At 42.5% G+C, this 10,008-nt stretch overlaps 1 long non-coding RNA gene across 1 annotated transcript in view; it reads left to right on the top strand.

Annotated features, from left to right (window-relative positions):
* The first annotated feature begins 7,314 nt into the window (after positions 1-7,314).
* The window catches only part of LOC107182342, a 2,894-nt gene continuing 200 nt past the window's right edge, over positions 7,315-10,008 (top strand). Inside the window, exons 1-2 of the long non-coding RNA XR_001513068.1 lie at positions 7,315-7,325; positions 7,821-7,822. This is a non-coding gene — a long non-coding RNA (uncharacterized LOC107182342). The remainder of the gene's footprint in view (positions 7,326-7,820; positions 7,823-10,008) is intronic.

Below are 10,008 nucleotides of genomic sequence, written 5' to 3'. Positions count from 1 at the left end.
CCCCACCCTCCCGATCGCCCTGCTCTGTGCATGACAGGGGGCGGTGCCCCAACTCACCAATCGGCCCTGCTCTGAGCCCGACTAGGGGCTGCACCTAGGGATTGGGCCTGCCCTCTGCCAGCCAGGAGCAGGCCTAAGCCAGCAGGGCGTTATCTCCTGAGTGCACAAATTTTTGTGCACCGGGCCTCTAGTCCTATATAATAAAAGCCTAATATGCTAAGTGTCTGGTCATCATGTCAGACATTCAACAAATCAAAGCATAATATGCTAATGACTAGAGACCCAGTGCACAGAAATTTGTGCACTGTGGGGTGGAGGGTGTCCCTCAGTCCGGCTTGCCCCCTCTCACAGTCTGGGAGCTCTCAGGGTATGTCCTAAGCTGCAGTCTGGCCTCTCTCTGTGGGAGGCAGCGACCGGGCCCATCAGGGGACGGTGCCACACCCATCACTCAACGGCTGCTGCCACTGCTGGCCACCGTGGCTGCCAAGCTCCGGACTTGTTTCTTAGGGCTGGCCCTGCCCCTTGCCCACTGGTGGGTAGGGGGCGATCTGGGGCCAGGCCAGTTGGGAGAGGGGCTGTGGGAGGTTAAAGCACAGCAGGTTATACCCCATCTAGCCTCTGCGGAGGCATGGCGCTGGGACCTGGCCCACACTGCTGCCTCTGTGTCTGCCTCTGCAGAAGGGGCAGCATTGGGACCGGGACTGTGCAACCCCCTCTCCCACTGCCTCTGCGGAAGGGGCCACAGTGTTGGACTGGTTTGTGCCACCACCTCTCCCATGCTGCCGCCTCTCCCACACTGCCCCTGTAGAAGGGGTCATGGCACTGGACCAGCCCACACTGCTGCCTCTCCTGCACCACCGCCTCTCCTGCACCTCCAGCCCTCAGCCCTCACAACCACTGCAGCTTTGTCCAGAAGGATGTCCAGAAGATGTCCAGTCTATCCGGTCTAATAAGCATATTACCCTTTTATTAGGATAGATGTGCTAAGGTTGCTCAATCACTTGCTATCATGTGCGCTGACCACCTGGGGGCAGACACTCCAACCAGTAGGTTAGCTTGCTGCTGAGGTCTGGCCAATAGGGACTGAGAGAGACAGGCTGGACATGCCCTGGAACCCTCCTGCGGTCCTTCTCTGGCTTGTCAACCTCTTGTGTCCCACTCCAGCCCTCTTTGTGCACCAGTGGGGTCCCTCAGCCTGGCCTGCGCCCTCTCTCAATCTGGGCTAAGAGATCCCCCCCACCCCCCAAATGCACGAATTTCGTGCACCAGGCCTTTAGTATAGAATATAAAATTGGTATCCCTCATTCAAACCTGGTGTTCAGAGTGGAGCCAAACCTGGTATTTCCCAAGGACCAAATACCTCACTTCCTACACGTCTCAGTGGTTGGGTCTCGATCTATGAACCAGGAGGTCACAGTTCGATTCCCAGTCAGGGCACATGCCCTGGTTGCTGGCTGATGCCCAGTAGGTGGCATGCAGAAGGCAGCCAATCAATGATTCTTTCTCATCATTGCTGTTTATCTCTCCCTCTCCTCCTATATCTATATCTATATCTATATCTATCTATATCTATATCTATATCTACATCTACATCTATATCTATATCTATATCTATAGATTTTAGAGAGGAAGGGAGAGGGAGAGAGAGATAGAAATGTCAATGATGAGAGAGAATCATTGATTGGCTGCATCCTGCACGCCTCACCCTGGGAACCGAGCCCCTGACTGAATTGAACTCGGGACCCTTCAATCTGCAGGCTTTATCTACTGAGCCAAACCAGCCAGGGCAAGATATTATTTTTTTATTAAAAAACACTCCTGTACTTCTTGATTTTTTGTAAAAATGTTACGTCTTATTTTTGGACAGCAACTAACTAAAATATTAAATTTGCAAAACAAATTTATAAACAAAAGAAAAGGATGCCAGAAGAAAATATATTTTCACTTACATTTCTCTAAATTTTGATGTTTAATGGTAAACCACCCTTAGTAAGATGAGCATCTAACAAAATATATGGCACATAATAGATGCTAAAAAGTATTTATTGAGTGATTAAAGATATTAGCATTTAAGACTTTTTATTCTCTTATTCATGTATTTCTTATTTTTTGTTTAAATAATTTGAATTTTAGGTATGGGTTATTATTTGTATTTTTTTCTTTATAAATTTTGTTTTTTAGTTAATTGTACCAAAACAACAGTGTTTCTATGCAGATAATGACCCTTCATTCATTTTCTTTTCTGAAAGAAGGTGAAGGGATTAGCCAAAGAACAGATATGCACAATCCATGGACATAGACAACAGTGTAGAGATGGCCAGAGGGAAAGGGGGTGAAGGTTGGGGAGAAGGGGGCAAAAGGCACATTTGCAATAGTGTCAGCAATAAAAGTACAGAAAAAAGATACTGTATTTTATTATTCCGTTTTACTGGTGTCTTCTATGTTCACTAGTTAACTTGTTTCAGTGATCAGAGTTCATCCTTTTAAAATAATAACGAAAGCATAACTTCATTTTTGAGTGTTTAATTTAGAATAAGTTTTCCATTGGCTGGTCTACATCTTCCAATAAGTTTCTCAGGAAGGATTATTGGGTATTACACCTCCTGAGCCCTTATCTATCTGAATATAAAAATGTGAGCTCCCCAACAAACAACTTGAATGAACACAGACATCTTTAGTCAACAGTTTTCTACCTACGTCTCCACAGTTTCATTTTCATGTGGTGAACTAGAATTTGGTTACTTTGTGATCTATATGCTGATCCTTGGATTCCTGTAGGATTCTTCCTCTATATCTGAAATCTCAAACTTTTCTCAGGAAACCTACTTTCATTAAATTTTCCAAAATCTTGTGAGCATCATTTGATTTTCCAACATGAGATAGAATGAATCCCAAATTAAATACCACCAGCTGTTTGTCTTTTCAACTTGGAAGTGTCTTGTTTTTACTCTTAAAAGAACGAGTATTTTTTAACAAGTGAGAGGGGCTTTCCAATGTGCTAAGGGATAAAGAACCACCATGTCAATGAAGAATATAAACTCTATAGGTATGTTGTATTTAATACCATAGCTTACTCACAGGATAACTTTTCCTTTTGCTAACAATCCGTAGGAGAAACTAATACATAGAAAATGACTGATTTCTAGACCATGAAATTCATTCAAGATATGCTAAGGAATTTGATAACATATCAGAAAGTGAAAGAGATAAAGAACTTGTACAGTTCCACAAGACTGTGTCTAATTGAATACTCTATTTTAGTCTGAGCATCCCGGATATTCTTGGTACTTTTCTAGTATCTTCATGTCTCTCACTGAATTAAAAATAAATTTAAGAAAAACAGAGACAATACGCACTAATTGTGTGCAGCCCACATGGTGGGATACACAGACGCTGCTCAATTCCTTTGTCTCAGTTGGTTGGAGCATACTCCCACACACCAAAAGGTTGTGGGTTTGATTCCAAGTCAGGGCACATACCTAATACCGACAGGTCCTATCCGCACTCGGGATTAGGGCACATATGGGAGGCAACTGATCAATGTTTCTCTCTCACACCCATGCTTCTCTCTGTCGCTTTCTGCCTTTCTCTTTTCCCTTCCACTCTCTAAACATATTCTTGGGTGTGGATTTTAAAAAAAGTCCCAGCATGAACCTAAGCATATTTACCTCTAATTCAGGCATGTTTTCAAATGCAATATGCATAGACATGTTGGGTCTTCCAGGCTCTTTAACATGCAGTTTCTAGGACCTTGCTGCTCGCAGTGTGGCTGGGGACCAGCAGCACTGAGGTCACCTGGAAGATGGCCAACAACGTAGAATTGCAGATGCCCGCATGTTCTGCTGGACCAGAAGCTGCACATTGCCATTTGGCAAACACTGTGCCTGGAGATCCCTGCAACATATAAATTCCAAAGAAAGAACTGAAGTGTGAAGAAAAGGGTGGTGGAGGGAGGTGGGAGAGGGTAAATGGGAAATAAATGGTGACGGAAGGAGACTTGACTTTGGATGGTGCGCACATGATACAATACACAGATGATGTATTATAGAATTGTACAACTGAAATCTCTATAATTTTATTAATCAATGTCACCCCAATAAATTCAATAACAATTAAAATAATAAACACATAACTAAATAAATAAGATAAAAGTAAAAAACACACGTATGTACAGGGTATTGTTGAAACGTGGGACACGCTCTAACTGTTTTCATGGATGGATATGGCAAGCTTCATAAACAACTGGGGGAAGCTAAAATCCTTGCAGATTTCAGTTCAGCAATCTCCTGAAGCTTTGGTGCATGCAGCTTGACACCCACGGGAGACAGTCCAGAGCTCTTGGCAGGGCAGAATGCCCATTACACTGGCATTGATGGACACCCTGGCATCTGCACGGGGCATCATCTGCATAGCTGCTGCCCTTGGCTTTGCAGCAACCACGGGTTCCAGCCCAGCAAGCTGAAGCAGGAGAGAGGAAAGGTGCTGTGGGCTTCCTGCTGCCAAGAAGGCTGGCTGTTGAAGTAAGGCCTCACTTTCTACCTCACAGAGAAAATACAGTCATCAGATGCTGCCTGTCACTTACAAAACTGCACCCATCCGCATTCTTTCCTTCTCGCCTTTTATGCCTCTGTTGATTCCACGACTTTTGTTTTCTTAGGGAATCACATGATGTTATTTATCCGCTTACTTTCCTATATCATTAATGTCTGTTTTAATGCAGACACCTGTTAATAAACATTTAAAAATAATCACATATTTATCTTAAAAAATAGTTCCTTTGACTCTACGTTTTGCAATAGTTATGCTTCTTTTTCTTTATTTTTTATTAAGTGCTTTTATTATTTTGAGGTGAGATGTATTTTATCCTTTTAATGTTATTTATTTGTTTTTATTTTATTTTTTTTAATTTATTTTCTTTATTGATTAAAGTGTTACATATGTGTCCTCATCCCCCCATGTCTCCCCACCCTACTCATGGCCTCACCCTCCTGGTGTCTGTGTCCATTGGTTAGGCTTATATTCTTGCATACAAGTCCTTTGGTTGATCTCTGCCCCTTACCCCCACCCTCCCCTACCTTCCCTCTGAGGTTTGATGGTTTGATCCATGCTTCTCTGTCTCTGCATCTGTTTTTGTTCATCAATTTATGTTGTTCACTGTATTCCACAAATGAGTGAGATCATGTGGTACTTATCTTTCTCTGACTGGCTTATTTCGCTTAGCATAATGCTCTCCAGTTCCATCCATGCTACTGCAAATGGTAAGAATTCCTTCTTTTTTACCACAGCGTAGTAATCCACAGTTGTAGATGTAGCACAGTTTTTTAATCCACTCATTGCTGATGGGCACTTAGGCTGTTTCCAAATCTTAGCTATGGATTGCATATATCCTTTCTGTTTGGTGTTTCTAGTTTCTTGGGATATATTCCTAGAAGTGGGATCACTGGGTCAAATGGGAGTTCCATTTTTATTTTTTTGAGGAAACTCCATACTGTCTTCCACTGTGGCTGCATTCCCACCAGCAGTGCATAAGGGTTCCTTTTCTCCACATTCTCGCCAGCACTTGTCATTTGTTGATTTGTTGATAATAGCCATTCTGACAGGTGTGACATGATACTGCATTGTTGTTTTGATTTATTGAGATATAATTTACATATAACATTATGTAAGTTTTAGATGTATGATTTAGTATATGATTGTTTAACCACTATGCTGTATACCTGAATACACAATAATATTGAAATTAAACTGTAATTTAAAAAATAAAAAATTAAAAATAAGATGTATGACATAATGATATGATATATTCCTTCTTTTTAAAGGTAAACAACTCAAAATGTTACAATCATCGCTTTTATTTCTTTGTCTTTCACTCATTTTATTGTTACTAATTTTCATAGCTGTGAAATACAAATGCAGAAAAGTTATATAATCATCTCTATATGACTAAACACTGTAGTTTAATAGTTACCTTTATCCAGTTTATAAAAATAGAATCATATTATATATACATCTAACCTTTGAACAATGTGGGAGTTAGGGATGCCAATCCCTTGCATAGTCAAAAAGTGCATATAATTTTGATTATCTCAAAATTTAACTACTAATAGCCTGCTGTTGATCAGAATCTTTACTGATAACATATATATTCTATTAACATATATTTTTATATGCATTATCTATAATAATAAAAGCATAATATGCTAATTAGACTGCACGTCTTCTGGATGTCATTCTGGATGTCCTTCCTGACCAAGCCAGGCTGGAAGGAAGCCATCTGGGGTCCCGGGTGCCTGTGGGCAGCAGTAGGATGGAAACCTGGGTCCCAGGTGCCAGAAGGAAGCCAGTGCAGGCAGCAGGGGGAAGACCTACTCTTGCACAAATTTTCGTGCATCAGGCCTCTAGTATACTATATTCTTACAATAAAGAAAGCTAGAGAAAAGAAAGTGTTATTAAGAAAAGCATAATGATGAGGAAATACATCTGTACTGTATTTTTTGATACTATAACTTTACATTGTCTATTTATAAGATGAATCAACCAACTGTCTGTCAGTTCCTACATCAATATTATCTTATATGAAACAAAACACAGTAGAAGTTATGTTACTAATGCAAGACATAAAAAAATGAAAAGATAATGTGCAAAAGAAATTCATATTTATATACAGGTATTGGTGCCTATAATGAAGCCACAGCAATATGATTACTTTATGGTAGCCTAGTGTAATCGATACAATTGCTTCACAGTAGCCTAACCTATACATTAATGAATGAATCATTCTAAAATTTTATGACATACAGTATTACAGTCATATAAATAACATAGTAGTAGAAACAGTCCCAGTTAAAAACAGAACAAAACACTTTCCTGAGATCATAAGCTGATATGCAGTTTCTCCATTTACAAGAGAGGCGTACTGCATGGTAATATAATTAATTGAAAACAAAGTTATAGAATGGTAAGAAAACTAGCACATTACTAATTTTATAATACCACTCCTAGTATTCCTGTGTAAGGGTAGGCTGTCCACTTCAATTCAACTCTTGCCCATGATGTTCTGCACGATGAATACTTAGGTGATGGTGGTGAGGATGACACAAGAAGTCTCATACAGTTCCTGCTGTACAGTTACTGGATTTTCATGTGGAGATACACACATACACGTGGATATGTTTATTAACTGTATGGCATGATGATTACTGATTACTCATTAAATGGAAGTGGATCACATTAACGGTCTTCATCCTCGTCTTCCTCACACTGCCATGGGCAGGCATGGATAGGGTCCTCTTCAGGATGACATAGGACTCTGGGCAACCCTGCAGGTCCAAGGGAGCGAGGACAGGGGTGGGGGGCCCGGGGGCTGAAATGATGCCACAGTCTCCCCTCCTATCATCTGACATAACACAATGTAGTCTCCCACCTTGTTCCAGGAGTCCTCCTGTCCCTCAAGGGATACTCTGCTGACTCAATATTCATTGCATCATCAGCATTCAAAAGAGCTTAATTCCCAAACAACATCCTGTAATGTCCTCTTGGGAGCCCAGCCAGTGCCATGGACTGTTCTCTCAGAAAACTCAGACCCAGCTCGCCGCTCTCTGTGACCAGGGTGCCTGATCCTGGTCAAGCATTTCACTCTGGGAGGCACCGAGTTGTAGGGATCAGGAACTTCCGCTTCAGACTGAAGTGTCTCAACTGGTGGGACCCTCATCGGGGGTTGCAGGTAGCTGAAGGCAATGAAGCTCCTCTGGATCAGGAAAATGCACTTTGCATGCACAAGGCAAGTGCGTTTTGCATTCAGCAACTTCTCTAAGGAGCAGCCGTCTCTCTGGACAGACACCCTCTGCGTGGAGTTGGAGGCTGTTGTTGACCTTCTGGCCCTTTGAGACCAGGAACCCTCTTCAGTTTGCTCGCCTGCCTCAGTGTTACTGTTACCTCTATCCTGGACACCAGAGGCAGGGGAAGCGGGTGTGATACCCAGCACCATGCCCCTTGGCCCTCCCTTCTTTCCAAAACACTCCATGTTCTCCTACTGCAACAACCGTGACTACTGTTGGGGAGTAATCTTGTATAAATAGAGCTTCTAATTTGGGACACGCTTCTTCAAGGACCATGAAGAACTTACCCAGAAAATAGCTAGAGAATGAAAGCATCTGAAGAACCGGGATGTGCACCTGCTGCTGAACTAGTGGTAACAAGGCTGGATGGCTCTTCCTTCCAGTGTTTCCCCTGTTTGTTCTACCTGTGGCTCCTCCAGCTCCATGACCCCTGGAAGGAAGGGCCAAGTGCAAAGAAGAAAAAGCGAGTTTTCAGTATCCTGGCCTGTTAAGGGATCTGAGGACGCGAGGTAAAGGCAAAATAGTTGGGAGAAATGGGTTTTGAGAAGAGTAGGGCATGTTCCACATATAGTATGAAGAACATTTCTCAGATTGCGGAGAGGATGGGAGCAGGAGAGATAGTGACCTCAGAGAGTTTGATGGGTCCCAGAGAGAGGGCTCTGACATGAACATGGAGACAGAAAAATCCACCCAGTGGAAGGGTTCTGTATTTTCTTTAAGCATCAATATTCCAGATCCAGAATGGTGCCTGGCGTGCAGACAGGGCTACAGGCGACCTCCCGCAGGTTCCTTCCCAGCAGTGCACAGCCTGGCAGAGAGCCCATAGGATTAAGGATCTATGAAGATGGGACTAGGATTGTGTCAGTAGTGATTGGGTGGCATATCAGTGCATATCAGTGGGCCAGATGCCTCTGCCTTGATCTCACACTTGGAACTATGTAAATGGCCCCCCAGATTAGATGAAACCCTCTGGAAAGAACAGAGAACTCAAACTCTTTGAGATAAGGCTTCCATTACACAAGACCTGGAGTTCAAAATGCAATTTACACACACACACACACACACACACACACACACACACACTATTACTTATTGAAGACATTCATATGCGACTTTATTTGGTTTATGTACTTCATCATTTTACTTAATCCCCACAATAACCCATAGACAAAGACATTATACCATTCATAAATAGGAAACTGAGGGCCAAAGATTTTTAAAGAGCTTACTAAGATTTGTACTCAGAGATATCTGCTTGTGGATTCCATGCTTCTAATTACTATGCGCCTGTATCCTCATAATTAGCCATAACACACTCTCTTTCACACCTCACTTCTGGTCACCTGATCTCAAAATGTAGTTATCCCTAGACCTATAAGGATTTTCTCTGATTCATATGAATATTGGAAAGATAAAGGATGGCACAATCATTTATAATTTAATGTGAATTTTAAAAAATTATCAGATAACCATTAGCAAATGTCTACTTTGCATAAATCATTATGTTATGAGCCCAAGAAACACAGAGATGGGGAAAGTGCAGTCTCTTACCCTAAAGGGACTTCCACCCAGCAGTAGGGCCACGAGGGAGATTTGTACACACACTGCACAATCCTGAAGGGGAGGCTGAGTGAGGAATTAGTCACCTTTAAGGGTCCCACGGCAAGGGCTGGTGGCAGGGTGTGGACATTTTAATGTCCTATCACATCAGTGTAATTGATTGCAGAGAATCCTTTTGGATTTTGAGGATAGAAAGGACAGGGCTAATTTTTTTTTAATTTAAAGTTTTTTAATTGAATTTATTGGATTGACATTGGTTAATAAAATTATATAGGCTTTAGGTGTACAATTCTATAATACATCATCTGTATATTGCATTTTGTGTTTGCCACCCCAAATCAAGTCTCCTTCCGTCTCCATTTATCCTCTCTTTATACTCTTACTAGAGGGCCAGTGCACAAAAATTTGTGCACTCGGGGCGGGGGGTGTCCCTCAGACTGGCGTATGCCCTCTTGCAGTCTGCGGTCCCTCGGAGGATGTCCATCTGCTGACTTAGGCATGCTCCCCGGGGGATTGGGTCCAAACTGGCAGTCAGACATCCCTCTGGCAGCCCGGCAGCCCTCAGGGGATGTCCACTTGCCAGCAGGGAGCAGGCCTAAGCTGCAGGTGG

This window comes from Myotis davidii, unplaced genomic scaffold, assembly GCF_000327345.1.
Source record: "Myotis davidii unplaced genomic scaffold, ASM32734v1 scaffold373, whole genome shotgun sequence".
NCBI classification, from domain to species: Eukaryota; Metazoa; Chordata; class Mammalia; order Chiroptera; family Vespertilionidae; genus Myotis; species Myotis davidii.
The sequence above is the reverse complement of the archived record's forward strand: the minus strand, read 5'-3'. Positions and strand labels throughout refer to the sequence as shown.